At 37.3% G+C, this 18,289-nt stretch overlaps 1 pseudogene; it reads left to right on the top strand.

Moving 5' to 3' along the window:
* Positions 1 to 16,154: 16,154 nt before the first annotated feature.
* Positions 16,155 to 16,249, top strand: LOC144710784 (small nucleolar RNA R71; annotated as a pseudogene).
* The last annotated feature ends 2,040 nt before the right edge of the window (positions 16,250 to 18,289 follow it).

The raw sequence follows: 18,289 nt of genomic DNA, 5'->3' as shown, positions 1-18,289 counted from the left end.
TTAATATCTGAATTACCTTCCCACCTATCTTACTAGGTGTGTAAACCATTAGAGAGAGCGAGAGAGAGAGAGAGAGTTTAATTTAATTTACCTTTCGACATGCGCTTGCTCGAAGCATCTCCATAGAGTTCTGGAAGAAGCGGGTGTGGAGTTTTACCCCCATGCAAAATTTGTCCGCGTATGTTGCTCATGTTGGGTTCTTTAGGCCTTGACATGGATGAACAGAACAAAACGATGCGCAGCGAAAGACTTTTGCGAATAAAACAGCATCGACCAAAAACATTAAACGAAGTACCTTTGCACGAATCTCATTCGTGATTTCTTCGATCCCGGAGCGATATGAGTGAAGCTGCTCAAGTGTGCAGCCTCTAGACGTATCCACGCAGTCCTCGTCACGTCAGATCTCCTTCTTCTCGTTGACGAGCCCTGTTCTTTCTCCGTCGGCGTCGTTACGTCGTCCCGATCACATCAGGGATGGAGAGGGGTGTGGGGAGAGTGGAGAAGAAGGGGAAAGGCCCCTGAACAATTCTGGCCTGGGAATTTCGTTCAAGGCCTTTCCATATTTATATTAAGTGGGTATTTTTCATAAAAAACCCCAAAACTTAAGTATATCTTCCAACGTCCAAAAGACCATTTGCGTGTGACCCTCTAGGCCCATGTATTAGTCTAGTTAACGACTCCAGTGGCCCAATAACCTTTATTGGCCTTCCAAATTAATTAACTATATCATATAGATTAATTAACGTCAGATCGATTTAACCCAATCGATAGGTCGAGACTCCGACACGTGGGGTGCCAAGCTACACCTCGTGTCCTAGAAGATACAAAGGAGTGTGTATCGACTCACTCATGGAACCTGTTCATCATCAGTTACCGTGTATGTATAATCCCTCATCCACTTGACGCTCCTTGGACGACTTAGGATATAATCAACTGTCAAACCCTAATTGGTCATCCTAGTTAGTACTGATGCATTTAGAAATCATCGAAGAATTCTTCTCCGATATTTCACTGCCTTGGCCAAGGACTTTGTTGTATCGTCTTCCTTGAGCTTTCACCTCTTATACCGAGGGTGGACGATCCCATCTTGACCACTCAATCGCCTTCGTGTACTTCTTGATGCACCCGAACTAAGATCGTTTAGAATCCCATGATTAGAGACTCGTTGGCCATAGCCAAAGTACAACCGTCCGTCCACAAGACGTCTTTGGTGTCTCAGGTCTAAGGACCACTTACACAACCGTGACGTGAATCAACCTGATTGACAGTTCGGTATAATACCATTCAGGGATTCGTACGGATCAGTTTAGTGAACTCTTTCCGCTAAAGAGCACCCACTATCTATCCTTAGTGTCGCCACACTAATGGCTATGGGACCGGCCATACTCATCATATGAGTGAGGCTAGATAGCGCTATTCTATCCGGATACTTCAATGTCCTTCTCACATATCCTTTGAATAGGAATGTTTAGAACATATGCTTAAAGACTAGTGATATCTGTATTACGATCTCATCATAATTCACTAAGTCCGATCTTGTATTCATGGACTTCATTATACGCATCACATGTGCACTATAATGAATACGTTCCATTGATGAACATGGAACGAGATGTGGAAATATATTTCCATCAGCTCATACCTTTTACTATGGATTCGGCGGAGTCATTATTAATGATTATTTTATTTTAATGAAAATAATGAATTTTGAATCTATTTTCTAAAAATGAATTTATTTTTTAATCTATTTTCTACTGAAAATGGATCAACAGCAAATTCTGTTGACTTTTTTATCTATTTTCTGAGATTTTTAATCTACTTTATGAAATTTTATTTTGATGAAATTTTGAATGTATTTTAATGAAATTGACTTCTGAATCTATTTTCTGGTGAAAACGGATCAACGTCAGATGCTATTGCATTTTGAATCTATTTTCTGAAATTTAGAATCTATTTTCTGAAAATGAATCTATTTTTGAAAGTATTTTCTGCTGAAAATGGATCAATGGCAGATTCTGTTGACTTTTGTATCTATTTTCTGAGATTTTGAATCTATTTTCAGCTGAAATTTAGAATCTATTTTCTGAAAATGAATCTATTTTTTGCTGAAAATGGATCAGCGCCAGATTATGTTGACTTTTGTATCTATTTTTTGAGTTTTGAATCTACTTTCTGAAAATGTATTTTAATGAAATTTTGAATGTATTTTAATGACATTTATGACTTCTGAATCTATTTTCTGCTGAAAATGAATCAAGAGTTTCTTCCTTCAGAAAAAGAGCTTCTGCTCAGTCTGCTGCCATCTCTCATTCGGCGAGGCCGCCGGAGATGAGCGGCAGTGCAACCACATCCCTGCCAAGACACTGCATGCATCTTGATATCTAAATATCAAGATCCTCTCTCGCCCCACCTTCCTCCGCCGGTGGCCAAGGAAAACCCTCCACCACGAGTGAGAAACATTCGCCAAGTCAAGACACAAACTACACCAGATACAGATCATAATATTATAGTCTAATTTATTTTGAATTATTTTGTTACTGTGGTAGCCAGATAATTCTCTTAGGGGATCTGAATTATAGAGTTTCGCTGTCAATGCCCGCGGTAGTTTTTTTTCAAAAAATGGTTGTCGATTTGATGGAGCTTTATCTGCATATGCTTAAAAAAAAGACAACACTGTACCCAAAAAACTTCGAATATGGAACAAATCATCTCTCTTTTTCCATTTGAACCCACTCAAGATCAACGCGCAGGTACGACAGCAAAAATAAATATGTGGGATCTGAATTACAGAGTTTCGCTACCGGTGCCCGCGGCGAGAAGCTTGGATGAGAAGAAGGAATGGGCAACATTGTTGTTGAGGGACCAGGTGAGGTCTGCTCTGTCACCCTTCGTCTATGCTACCCTCGGCATGTAACCCAAACGAAAGAGCCTTCATTTGTTTTCTTCTTCATCGTCCGCCTACGAGCTTCACTTCTGTGTGGTTTGTTTGAGTGGCTGAAGATGGGATTTTCCCCTTATCTCCCATAATGAGGATGGGCCTGCTTCCTCTCTCTTCTCTCTCTATACAAGTTTATCCCTTAAATTTATTTTTGAAGTTTCTCAAAATCTGGCGATGATTTATTGATAACATTTATGATTTATATAATTCAAGATACTGATTTTCTTCTCTCCCAAGATGAGGATGGACATGTTTCCTCTCTCTTCTCTCTCTACGCGAAGCGAGCATTACGAGTGGGCCCCAATAGTTACTAAAATGAAAATAGGAATAGAGAAAGAAAAATAACTTGAGATATGAAACATGGTTGAGGAGAAAAAGAGCTTAAGAAGTGATAAGATAGTATAATAGAGAGAGAGAAACATAGCACTATTTTTGGCCTACGGTAGTCATACATGGCACTATTTTTGGCCTACGTATTAGAATAGTCAACGAACTGCTGACAAAATAAAAAATGGGTAAGAAGCTTCACGGATGAGATGGTGTATGTCGACTCAGGGATGACAGCCATCATCAGTCACGTCACACGTCACGGTGACCCCAACGTGGCACATGACGTGACGGTGATAGTGACGAAAATAGGGGCCCGTGACGGAGACAAACTCACCGTTACAGTGACGGGGTCCTCGAACACGAGACATGATGGAACCACCATCACGGATGCTGGCTGTGACAGATTTTTTAAAACGTTAAATTTTTTCAATGGCCATAGAAAATTCCAGATTGATTATGTAAGACCCCACAAATATATTTATTGGATTTTTACACCTGCAACGCGCGAGCGAGAGATGTTTTAAGGGCATTTTGCAATAAAAAATTTAACAATAGTCCCTTCAACTTTTGAAAATATTCTAAACTCCTATTTTCCTGATAAGTATATCCATTTTCTATATAAAATTCATTTCTTCCTCTAAAAAATTCCCAAAAAATCTATTAAATTCGCAAAAAATCTAAAAAATTCAGTAATTCATCTCCGCATTAATTAACATTAAAATTAATTTTTAAACTTGGGTGAAACCATAGTAAAGGATAGGGTCATGTATTAATCATATGTCAATATGTTTTTTGCATGAATTGCACAACGTTATTTCCCACTATTTTATAAAGATAGATGAGCAAAAACTTTGACTTTATGCCAATTTTTTCAATATATTAAAATTTCATCTTCTATATTTTATATGAATTCCATTTTATAATTGTGAGATTCAATACTAATGTTGTCCTTGGTTCCTATTGAGAAAACCACTTTAATATTTCCAGAATATATGATACATGCATTAATTTTTTTGACATAAATTTGGATCAATTCCATGTGAGTCTACAAAAAAATATGAGATAAAATGCAAGGTTTATGTGGTTATTTGGAAAATTTTATAAGGTACATAATTAAAATTTCTGATATAGCATGTTAACATACAAATAGAAGTTGGATTGCTTGAAAATTTTCAAACATTACCAGAATATGTACAAAATGGATGACATTCATGTATCAGAAGGGTATTTCTTATTTGATTTATTAATTGATGTTACAATAAATGATCACTAATCCGTGATATAACACGATGCACCGGGATTGAACGGCTCGTGTTACACCAAAAGGAGAGAAGGGCTGATCAGTAGAGGGACAGCACGAAGCAGCCGCGTCGGTAACGCTGACAGGTTGAGCCTCGGCTACGGCTCGCTATAAGCAACAAAATCGGCGTCGGCGGTGCGGAGTGGCGGCTGTATATCCTGCGCCGGCATGTACTTCGCGACGGTGAACTAACGGCAACATGTCATCTGGCGATTGTCTCCCTTGAAGCTTCTCTAGGAGACTGTAGTGGCGGCATGGAATGGGTAAAGGCACAGCGGCATAGAACGGCTGCATCTAGGTACTATCGGACGTTGGCGACCATGACGTCTAGCGTCGCTTCAATGATGAAGAGGAATGTAAACTAACTATCGGCGAACAGAGGTAGCCATCGGCAGCGACGGTGGCAGTGATTCATCCTGTAGTGGCATGCACTTCGCGGCGGGAAAGTGGCGGCGGTGGGTCGTCCCACGGTTGATCTCCTCGAAACTACTCTAGGGCACACTAGGTGCGCGTGTGGCACATGTAGACACAGCATCGGGCTCAGAGGGGAGCGCAATGGCAAGGACGGTGGCGCCACAGCTAGGCGCGGTGACGGGCTGGAAGGCGAGCGTGGTAGAGAGGATGATGTGCACCTATGCGGGGTGACGGGCTCAGTGGCGCGCGCTGTGACAAGGACGGTCAAGGCGTAGCTAGGCGTAGTGATGGGCTCGAAGGCGAGCACAGTGATGAGGATGACCGAGGTGCAGCTAGGCGCGGTTAAGGGCTCAGAGGCGAGCACAGTGATGAGGACGGTCGAGGCGCAGCTAGGCACGGTGATAGGCTCGGAAGTGAGCATAGTGACAAGGACGGTCGAGGCGCAGCTAGGCGCGGTTATGGGCTCGGAGGCGAGCACGATGCCACGGACGACGGCCATGCATGTAGGCGTGGTGATGGCTCGAAGGCCAGTGCGGTGACGATTGCGGCTTGCTGCAATCGCGCAGCCACACATGTAGGCACTGCGATGGCTCAGCGACACGTCCAGGTGATAAGGCTGGCGTTGTACTAAGCGATTGCACGGTGTCGGTTGCGGCTTGGCTGCGTGGCTACGACTCTAGTTGCGGCTTGGCTGCGCGGCTACGACTCTGGCTGCGGTTTGGCTGTGCAGCTACGACTCCGACTGTAGTTGCATTACTCCCTAGCTGTGGCTGCGGCTATGTGGCTGCGCGGATGCGGCTATGGCTGCGGCTGCGGCTGCGCTGTAGCTGCGCGCCTGCGATGTGGTTTCGGCTGCACAGCTGCGTGGCTGCACGAACGTATGGCTGCACGGCTGTTGCTGCTTGGCTGCACGGCTGCGTGGCTGCATGGCTGCGCTGCGGTTGCACGACCTCACGGCTATGGCGGCTCCGGCGGTAGCGGCTACTGCAAGTGGGTGCGGTCGCTCTAGCGGCTGTAGTCACTCTGGCAGCTGCGACCTGCTCTGGCGGTTGTGGCCGCTTCAGCGGCTGCGGCCGTTGCGGGCACTACGGCTGTGGCTTACGGCTGCAGCCGCGAGTGTGACTACGTCCTGCTCCAGTGACGGCAAATGCACGCTGGTGCAGCGGTGGCGTTGCAAACCCGTGGACAACGCTAGCGTGGGCGGCGGCGGCGGCTCCGACGAAGTCATGAAGGAAGTGCCCTAATTTCTCTTCATGAGGGCATTTTTGTAATTAACCCAAACTTTAAAAATAGTAATAAAACTACCTAAAATAACCCAGAAAATATCAACGGACTACATCTTGACTTTTCTTACTTCACTTGGCTCTCTCTCTCGTACAATGGACACCCCTCCCCTCTTATAGGGGGGATATGGGCCTTCCCCCTTAGAAAAAAGGGAAGAAGGCCCAAATGTTTAAAAGAGGAGCCCAATTTAGGGAAAAAAAAATGAAAAATAGATTATTTAATATTTATACACGCCGGGCATGCGAAAACCGTCTAAGATATGCCTTTAAGGCTGGATGGTCCCCCATCAATCCGATTATAAATATTAAATCAAAAAATAGATGATCTTATTAATTAAACAATCCAATTGCAATTACTAATCCAATTATAACTATTAAATCATAAGTAAGCTAAAATTTTATATGACAGCTTGAAGCACAGAATTTAATTAAAAGATCCATCAGCATTTTTATGTGTTGGAAATATAAAATACATCAAAGATGACAATGAGAGTTTTAGATAATTAAGCATGCGTTTTGGGTTCCACCCCAACTCCCTTGTGCAGACTTCATAAAATCTCATTGCCCTTCCATCATGTTTTGAGAAAATGACATCAGTGAATGAGATAATATGGTTTGGATAATCTTCCTGATGAAGACCAATAGATCAAATATATGAACTCAATTGACTAGACAAAAGTAAAATCTGAAGTAGCGCAATTTATCTGTCTCAGATATTTCTATGTTTCTGTATCAAAGATTAAATCGCTTTATTCACAAATCACATTGGTAGTCCAAAATGATCATTCAGAACACTGTCCTTAATCAATAATGACAATAAAGATGAATAGTCACAAAGTGTGTGATCAAATCCGTCACTAAATCTGTCTACATGTCTTCAGTCAAGTAATCAATCTCAATGCTTCAAAATTGGTTTACATGATATCAAAACTTCAAATGATTGCATCCTTAAGATTCTTTCAATGATGTAAGAAGAGACAACTATAATCTAATAGATCCATCAATCTTTGACTAGAGATAATTCATTAGACCTAATCTCAATTCCGTGGATACGCATGTGAATATGAATTCTAAACAATCTATCAAGTTCACATTAGGTTACACAATGAGAAATATGAAAGCCGACAACAATAAAAGTAAAGATACGTGAATACAAATAAAATAACACAAGCAATAGTCAAAAACAGGATTAATACCTGATAAGCCGAAAAATCACGTAAAATTACGTGGTCGTTGCGCTTTTTAGACTTATGCAATAAATTTATAATTCCCTTAATTACTAAATAAGAATATAGAGCAAGCAAGGGGTCGATCCGCAAGGAGGCAACAATTCAGAATTTTCAAACAATTTTTATGAATCAAGTCAAGTAATTTTGAATTTTGCAATATTTAATTCAATTAATATTAAATAATATTCTTAAAATAATCAAAATTAAGTGAAACTTAATTTTGATTTCGGTCAGATAATTCCAGATAAGAATATTATTATTATTTTAAGCTCATAAAAATATAAATTATTAATTTCCCAATTTAATAAAATTTATAATAATTTTCAGAATTAAAATTGGGAAATTAATAATCAAGAAAGTGATTTTTGAATTGGAGTTCAAAATGGATGAATTTTCGGTTCAAATTTTATTTTTGGGTTTTTTATATATTAAATTAAATTCCTAAACAAGAAAAACCGAAATCTAGAGAGAGAAACAAATCAAATTAACCTAGAGAGAGAAAGTGAAGAAATTGGGGAAAGCCCCAATTTCGACCCTAAATTAAAAATGTAATGAAGCAGAAATGTCCTAAAATGATTAAGAATTAATTATCAAAAGTCAGATCTCGAATCCAAATCAAAAAGAAGTGCTGATGCATTCAAAACATGAATCTAGGGCATGTACATTTCGCCCATGCCAAGGCGTTTTCGAATCGTTCTAGAAGATGATCAAATACAATTCAGAAACTTACAAATTTGATAAAGAGATCCAGATCTGACGACTTCTAGAATGCCTCCTATGTCCTTCCTGGCCAATTGCTTGGGGAGAGCCTCCAAAAGTGATTTTCGCCCTTTTCCAGACCTCCATTTAAAGATCCAACCGTCTGGATTGTAGAGGGGGAAAAGACGAACCTACCCTCAAAATTTCAGCCCAATCGGACATGTAGATCTCAAGATATCAAGGTTTTAGTGAGAAAAAATCTGAGCCGTTGGATTTATTTATCTCTCCTCCAATAAGCTTAGAAATGGCGCATTTTGATTGGCTAGCATGATTATTTCTCGTTTTCCGCTTTCTTGGATCACGCCCTGACACGTTGTTGTGCGCGTCGTCCGCCCGCAATCATTGGCAAGTGATTTCGTCATTTGAACGGCTAGGAATTCTCCACGTCACCCTGAAATAATAAAAACAAAAGAAAAGGACAAAAGGTCTTTTTAAAAAAAATATATATATATTTTTATTCTCTTAGCCGTAATCTTTGACCATTCTTCTCTCTTTTATTTTAAATCATAAGCCGCTATTCTTCTCTCTCTTCTCTCTTTAAATATTTTAAATCATAGCCACTTATGTTGACTATTCTTCTCTCTCTCTTCTCTCTTTTATATATTTTAAATCATAGCCGCTTGTGTTGACTATTCTTCTCTCTCTCTTCTCTCTTTTATATATTTTAAATCATAGCCGCTTGTGTTGACTATTCTTCTCTCTCTCTTCTCTCTATTTATTATATAATAATAACCACTCATTCTCTCTCTCTCTTTATTCTTATTTAAATAAATATATCCATTTATTCGCCCGGGCGAATGACGTGGATACTCCTTAGTAAATATTTAAATATATTATAAATGCCAAATAAATAATATATGTGTTATTTAAATATGTAAAAATCATTTCTTGGCTATATAATGGTCAAAAAATTATATAAAAATATGGAAAATTCCATAAAAATCATGGAAACACTTACCAACCTTTAGCCAAGTATTTAAAACCCTGTAAAAAATATTTCTTCACTGAAATGAAGTTAAATTCCATAAAAAATGATAAAAAATCAGAATTAATAATAAAATGAAAGGTTAAATGATCTATCTTTATTTTAATATGATAACATGGAAATATAGTCATTAAAACACATAAATATAATATAAAATTCATTAATTAATCATGTTAATTTGCAAGTTATCATACCCCCCCACTTAAATTATTGCTAGTCCCTTAGCAATGTACCATTATTTCTTTAGATGACTTCTTCATCCATCAATACTCATTCATCTGTATGAAGTGTTAGAATTATCAATAACATGCTTAAACGAAACTCTCTTCGACAATTCGGATTCCACCTTGTGAGGAATATGAGTGCCATCCTCATGGTTTGGATAGAGCTAATGAAATGAGTAGAAAGCTGTACTTCTCTCTAGATATTACACTATGATCCATAATGCTCCTCACTGCACTCATCAAGTGGTGGGCCTTTCCCTCTCATAACAAGATCACTCTCTCACGGGTAGCGGCTACTTGTGTTCAAATTCTCCACTACGTTTCCTCCCACTATAAGATGAAATTTAAACATTCTCCGCCTCCCAGTTAGCACAGAATATCAAGTGGTGTGATGGCATGGGTAAGAGTATAAGAATGAATGAAAAACGTAGGCTCAAAGGTGAAGAGATGGGTCGCGAATGGAGGGTATATCAAAGATGTCTCATTTCAAGTTGCCTTCTCCCAAGACTTAGACGAAGTGAGAAAGAAATAGAAAGAAGATATAGTGAAAAATGCCCTTACTAGAATCAATAATTCAAAGCAAAAATCTACCAATAATCCCTATCACAAAAAACCCCATTTGTTTTCTTTGAATGAATTTTTTTTTTTTTTTTAATTTTCCTCATATTTTTTCTTGAGCTTGAGGACTTCCACTTTTTTTTTTTTTTTTTTTTAAAAACTACTAAATATTTTGAAGAAGCAAATACAAACATATTTATCATTGACTCTAATAAGGGCATGATTTTTTTGTTTGAAAATCATTTGAGAGAAGAAGAGTTAATAAGAATATGAAGAGTGAAATTTAGACAGAATTGGAGATAGAGGTGGGATAAAAGTGATCCCATGGAAAGAGAGAGAGAGTGGCTTGGGAGATGCCTGCCATTCTTGATAGGCTGTTAGGTTAGAAAAAAAAAATTCAACAAGTGGATAGGAAAAATTGGCTCATGGTTGAATAAATAGATGATAATGTGGATAGCATGATAAGTAGAATGGTATGGCAAATGGCATAAGGTAGATCAAGAAAAGGGAGTTTTGTGCTTAAGGACTTGGAGAAATGCCTATCTTCCAGCCTACAGTAAGATTGACTCAATGGAAGAATGAAAACAATCAAGTAGGATCGGCTCATTTATTGGTGGCGCGATGGGGGTCCTCAATTCACTCAACTCTCTAGCATATTGAACCATAGTGCTTCAATCCTTTGATTTTCCTATCCCCTACACACCCACTAGATAACCTAGCCATTTGGAAATCAACTCTCATATCATCCAAAATCAAAGTTTGTCCCATCTTTGCATGATCATGATCCGCTATATAAAGCCAAACTTCCCTACACATGTAATTCGAATTCATGGATGAAGAATATCTCCTAAAGGTGGGTTTCATTTATACATGGGATTTATATGACATAAAGAAAAGTAAAGGTTTGCATTATGCAATGTAAACACATGAAATGTTCTCTCCCCCCCACTAAATTATGCAATGTCCTCAATGCATGGGAAAAAGATCAAAATTGAAATTCAGAAGTTCAGAATTGCAAACCTGCTTGGCGTGATCTTTGAAAGACTTACTAATGATGAGTCGACATCTCGTGTTGTTTCTGAATTGTACTTGATCATCTTCTTTATTCTGGAAAAGCTATAAACTGAAAACAAAATCAAAGAAAAATTACGAGCTAGGGAATTAGGTTAATTCCTTTATTTGCAAAATCAAAATTCAATAATAAAAAGAAAAGTAGTGAAATCAAAATCCTAGATTTATGCTTCCTGTATGGTGGTTTCGATCGGATTTAGCGTTATTGTTGCCGTAGGTTGCGATATATCTTCTGCTTCCACATATGGCTTAAGTCGCATACCATTAACTATGAACTCCTTCCCTTTCTTAGGATCAAAAATCAAAACAGCTCCATTATCATATATGTCAGAAATTGTAAATGGCCCATCCCATCTTGATTTTAATTTTCCTGGAAAAATTTTCAACCTTGAATTATAAAGCCAAACCTTTTGTTGTTTCTGAAAATGCTTACGGTTAATATTCTTGTCGTGGAAGTGCTTCATCCTGGCTTTATAGATTCTTGAATTTTCGTAAGTTCCTTAGCTCCTGGAGTTCATGCATCTGCAATAAACGCTGTTTTCCCGCTGCATCTAAAGAGAGATTAAGTTTCTTAATGGCCCAATAAGCTCTATGTTCTATTTCAACCGGAAGATGACATGCTTTACCAAAAACAACCCTGTAAGGAGACATCCCGAAAGGTGTTTTGTAAGCAGTTCTATAAGCCCATAGAGCATCATATAATCTGCTAGACCAATCTTTTCCATCAGGCCTAATGATCTTCTTTATAATCTTTTTAATCTCCCTATTTGAATTCTCAATTTGACCATTTGCTTGTGGATGATATGGGGTAGTGATTCTATGTTGAACCCCATATTTTTTAAGCATGGTCCTGAATTGAGAATTATTAAAATGGCTTCCTCCATCACTTATGATTGCTCTAGGACAACCAAACCTGCAAAATATATGTTGTTGAATGAATTTAAGCACTACTTTATGATCATTTGACCTAGTGGGGATTGCCTCAACCCATCTGGAAAGATAATCCACTCCCATTAAGATGTACTCATGCCCATCTGAATTAGGAAATGGTCCCATAAAATCAATCCCCCATAGGTCAAATATTTCTACTTCAATGATAGGCTGTAGTGGCATTCTATCATTCTTTTTGATATTCAGCGCTGCTTGACATTTTAAACAACTAGAGCAAAACTTAAAAGCATCAGAAAATAGAGTTGGCCAGAAAAATCCACAGTTTAAAACTTTAAATGCAGTCAATTTAGGAGCATAATGTCCAGCACATAAAGAAGAGTGGCAAGCATCTAAAATGCTCCATTGTTCTTCCTCCGTACACACCTTCTAAACACATGATCAACACCTAATTTAAAAGCTCAGGTTCATCATAATAATAGTAATTAATATCTTTATAAAATTTCTTTCTATCATTCATATCCCAATCATTAGGTATTAATCCTGTGACAAGAAAATTCACAATATGAGCGTACCATGGAAGCCTTTTACTTTGAATTTTAAAATATATTGTCGGAAAACCATCATGAATAGGAATAGATAATTCTGTAGATAATCTAGAAAGATGATCTGCAACAGTATTATCTATCCCTCGTTTATCTTTATTTCCAAATCAAATTCTTGCAAAAGTAAAATCCACCGAATTAATCTAGGTTTGGTTTCTTTTTTATTCAGTAAAAACTTTAAAGCTGCATGATCTGAAAACACAATTATTTTACTACCTAAAAGATAAGAACGAAATTTTTCTAGGGCAAAAATAATAGCAAGCAATTCTTTTTCAGTAGTTGAGTAATTTACTTGTGCTCCTCCTAGAGTCTTGCTTGCATAGTAGATGGCAACTGGCTTCTTATCCACTCTTTGTCCTAAAATTGCTCCCACTGCATTGTCAGAAGCATCACACATAATTTCAAAAGGCTTACCCCAATCTGGAGCTTGCAAAATAGGTGCTTGAATTAGAGCTTCTTTAATCTGCAAAAAGGATGCTTTAGCATTTTATCAAAACAAATAGTGTATCTTTAGAAAGTAAATTAGTTAAGGGTTTAGAAATTTTAGCAAAATCTTTTTAAATCTTTTGTAGAAGCCAGCATGCCCTAGAAATCCCTAAGTTGCTTTAGGGTTGTGGGCAGGGGGAGGTTCTTGATAACCTCGACTTTGGCCTTGTCCACCCTTAGCCCATCCTTGCTGATATGGTGGCCTAGGACAATTCCCTCCTCCACCATAAAGTGATTTCTCCCAACTTAGAACCAGATTGTTCTGTACACATATCTGCAAAATCTTAGTTAAATTAGATAGACAAATATCGAATGAGGAACCAAACACTGAAAAATCATCCATAAAAATTTCCAAGCAATCCCCTACTAATTCAGAAAACATGGCAGTCATACACCTTTGAAAAGTAGCTGGAGCATTACATAACCCAAAAGGCATTCTTTTAAATGCAAAAGTACCTACTGGACATGTAAATGTTGTTTTCTCTTGATCACTTTTGTTAATTTCAATTTGATTATAACCTGAATATCCATCTAAAAAACAATAAAAATTTTGACCTGAAAGTCTTTCAAGAATCTGATCAATAAATGGTAATGGATAATGATCTTTCTTAGTCACAGAATTAAGCTTCCTATAATCAATGCATACTCTCCAACTAGAAGCTACTCGAGTTTGTACCTCATTACCATTTTCATCTTTAGTCACTGTTATTCCTGTTTTCTTAGGTACTACATGAATAGGACTTACCCATGGGCTATCTGAAATGGCATAAATAAAATCAGCTTTTAGCCATTTCATGATTTCCTTTTTAACAACCTCCAACATGTGCGGGTTAAGTCGCCTTTGGGGTTGCCTTGTTGCCCTAGAATTTTCTTCTAGAAAAATTCTGTGCTAACAAATATTTGGACTGATGCCTTTAATGTCATCAATTGTCCATCCTATAGCAGATTTATAAGTACATAAGACATTCAAAAGCTCTAATTCTTGTTCAGATGATAACAATGATGATATGATTACAGGAAAAGACTTGCATGGTCCTAAATAAGCATATTTAAGAGATGATGGTAAAGGCTTAAGTTCAATTTCAGAATGCAAAGAAATATTTGTTGGCATGGAAGATTTTTCATTCAAACATTCATTAGATTCACAAGAAAATAAATCATAAGAGCATGGATCAAAATCAAAATCATCTTCTTCTACCAACCCTAGAAAGCAAACATCTTCACTTGTGTCTTTAGGGTATTTCATTAATTTGGAGATAGATAATTCAAATTTTTCATCTCCTACTTTAAGTTCCACTGTACCCTTATCCCAATCCGTTGTGGCTTTCAGTAGCTAGGAATGGTCGACCTAAAATGATAGGGGCATGGCTCAAATTTCCTGTTATTTTCATATCTGCAACTATGAAATCAACAGGAAATTTACAATTCTCCACTTTTACTATGACATCTTCTAATTTTCCATAAGGTTGCCTAATTGAACCATCGGCTAATTGTAATTCAAGAAAAATAGGTTCAAGCTCACCAAATTTAAATTTATCATACAAAGCTTTAGGCATTATGTTTACACTAGCTCCTGAATCAAGAAGTGATTTACTAAAAACCATGCCTCCTATTTCACATTTAATGAGAGGAGCACCCGGATGTCTTCTTTTCCTAGGAATATCATTCAATAAAATTGAACTGATATTTTCAGAAAGTTGTACCCTTTTCTGCTTTCTAGAAGGTGTACATAGTTCCTTCACATATTTTGCATAAGAAGGAATATTTTGTATTCCCTCAGTCAGTGGAATAGTGATGGTTGCATTTTTAAATATTTCAAGCAAATGAGAATTTTAGGTTTGTGCTTGGATATATTTAAAGCACTAGGAAATGGAATGGGTGGTCTATAATCAATTGGATTAGGGTCTGTCATTCGTGGATGCCTTTCCTCATCCTGGCCACCCTTATCTTGTTGATCATTTTCCATCTCTCCATTTTCTTTATCTTGATGCTCCGACAATCCTACATTTTTTTTATGAGTATCTAACAAAACCTTCCCACTTCGTAATTTTGAAATCACACTCACATGTTCATCATTAATCATATCTTCTTCAAAGCCATGTAAAATATTATTTGTAAAATCATGACATGATGCAACATTATTATTTTCACCAATGCAAGATTCATTTAAAATTTCGGAAGACACACAACATGATGATTCTAAATTTCTATCTACACACAACATGATATTTCTAGGATTTATATTAGGTTGGGTAGGGAGTTGACCTGGATGTCCTTCTCTTAGAAGGATTTCTTCTGATTTACCTTTCATCCTGAGAGCAGGTTGTTGTGCTTGAATCCCTTGTCCTCGCTTGAGCATCTCAATTTCCTTCTTGTGCTCTTCTAAAGTTTGCATCAACATCTTCCTTTCCTCATGCATGCTTTTTCTCTCTTCCTGCATTTCCCTGATAAAATCCATTAAAGTAGAGTTAGTGTTGTCATTATTGTTGTTAGGACGAGAGTAAAAGGGCTTAAAAAATTTTGAAAATTTTGCTGATATGGTTATGCGGGCTTTGCTTTGAGGCGAAATTGTTGTTTCCTCCTTTGCTCCAATTTTGATTAGGTCGTGCATTCCATTGGTTTTGACCTGCATCTTGTCTCCCAAATACATTAACCTGTTCAACCATAGGACAAGCCTCATCAGAATGTTCTTCACTAGAACAAAAACAACAAGGGTTGTTAGTGGAATTGTTGCCCTCGTTTGCATTCGCCTTTCCTTTAGACTCCTGCAAAAAAAATTTAATATCATTGCTCATATCTTTAACTGCTTTACCAATATTGCTCATTTCTCTTTCTAGCTTATCAATCCTGATCTCCGGTTCAACTGCCTTGACGTCAATGATTCCTCCACGCTTGGGACCTGCACTTCGGTTAGTGTACGAAAAACTTTGACGGTATGTCCAATCTTCTACTAATTTTTCCATCAATTTCATGGATTCATCTGCATGGGTATCAAGGAACATTCCTCCACTAGATATATCCACTAGATGCCTTTCCTGATCATTCAATCCACCATAAAAAATTTCAACCAATTCATGAGATGGTATGCCATGATGTGGGCACTTCCTAGTGAGTGACATGAATCTCTCCCATGCTTCTCCTAGAGTGTCAGTTCAGACAAAAATCTCTTATATGTTTCTTAATTGAAGATGTCTTTCCATAAGAAAAGAATCTCTTTAAAAAGCAAGCTTGCATTTCACTCCAAGATTGAAATTCTTGACCTACCCCTTTAAACCAATCTTTTGCCCTATTTTTCAAAGCAAACTTAAATAACCTTAGTTTGAGAATTTCCTGAGGAACACCTTCATAACTATAAGCAGAACAAATCTGGTTATACTCTTCCAAAAACTCATAAGGCTCCTCATTAAATCTTCCATAAAATGTAGGCAATTGATTAATCATATTCGGGTCAATTCTAAAATTAACATTTTCTGGTAAAGGAGCAGATATTTTAGTGTAGGTTTCACTCTCTATAGGGTCAGAAAATTCTCTCAACCTCATTCTTCTAACACCCTGTTCAACCCCAAAATTTTGATTATTCTCCATTAAGTCACAAAAATGCTGATTTTCACCTTCGGAGCTTTCAAAAATACAATCAAAACTAGGAGTTCTACTAACTGTTTCAAGATTCACGAGATGAGGTTTTAAAGATCTCCTACCGAACATGCAATGTTAAACACATCAATATAAAAAATAATCAGTTTTAATGAACAAGAAAAATTAATTATGCAATGATGATTTTTTTTTTCAATTTCACTATTTCATCAAAATTCACAAAATAATTGCAAAATTCAGCTCAATCCAAGACTTAATATAAAAAATAAAGAGTAATGAATCCACACAGAATAATTTAAAAACTCAAACCGTGCGTCCCCGGCAACGGCGCCAATTGGTAAGCCGAAAAATCACGTAAAATTACGTGGTCGTTGCGCTTTTTAGACTTATGCAATAAATTTATAATTCCCTTGATTACTAAATAAGAATATAGAGCAAGCAAGGGGTCGATCCGCAAGGAGGCAACAATTCAGAATTTTCAAACAATTTTTATGAATCAAGTCAAGTAATTTTGAATTTTGCAATATTTAATTCAATTAATATTAAATAATATTCTTAAAATAATCAAAATTAAGTAAAACTTAATTTTGATTTCGGTCAGATAATTCCAGATAAGAATATTATTATTATTTTAAGCTCATAAAAATATAAATTATTAATTTCCCAATTTAATAAAATTTATAATAATTTTCAGAATTAAAATTGGGAAATTAATAATCAAGAAAGTGATTTTTGAATTGGAGTTCAAAATGGATGAATTTTCGGTTCAAATTTTATTTTTGGGTTTTTTATATATTAAATTAAATTCCTAAACAATAAAAACAGAAATCTAGAGAGAGAAATAAATCAAATTAACCTAGAGAGAGAAAGTGAAGAAATTGGGGAAAGCCCCAATTTCGACCCTAAATTAAAACTGTAATGAAGCAGAAATGTCCTAAAATGATTAAGAATTAATTATCAAAAGTCAGATCTCGAATCCAAATCAAAAAGAAGTGCTGATGCATTCAAAACATGAATCTAGGGCATGTACATTTCGCCCATGCCAAGGCGTTTTCGAATCGTTCTAGAAGATGATCAAATACAATTCAGAAACTTACAAATTTGATAAAGAGATCCAGATCTGACGACTTCTAGAATGCCTCCTATGTCCTTCCTGGCCAATTGCTTGGGGAGAGCCTCCAAAAGTGAATTTCGCCTTTTTTTCTGACCTCTATTTAAAGATCCAACCGTCCAGATTGTAGAGGAGGAAAAGCCGAACCTGCCCTCAAAATTTCAGCCCAATCGGAGTTGTAGATCTCAAGATATCGCAGTTTTAGTGAGATCAAATGTGGGCCATTGGATCTCTTTTATTTTCTCTAAAAAAGCGGAATTTCCTATTGGCTGGGCTTGATTTTCTCGCTTTCCGTGTTTCGGGACACGTGCACCCTCGTTGTCCGCGTTGGCCGCACTTTCTGACTTTTCAAATCTCTCTCCTCCTATTAAATATCTTTTCTTCTCTCTCCTCTCTAGCCGCTCTACTCTCTCTCCTCTCTCTTCCGCTTTTCTCTCTCTCTCTCTTTTAATCACTCTATTTGACTTTTCCTATCTCTCTCCTCTCTTCTCTCCTTTCTTATTTAATTAATATA

Source organism: Wolffia australiana, chromosome 12 (genome assembly GCF_029677425.1).
Source record: "Wolffia australiana isolate 7733 chromosome 12, ASM2967742v1".
Lineage (NCBI taxonomy): Eukaryota > Viridiplantae > Streptophyta > Magnoliopsida > Alismatales > Araceae > Wolffia > Wolffia australiana.
This window is presented reverse-complemented; position numbering and strand designations above follow the sequence as displayed.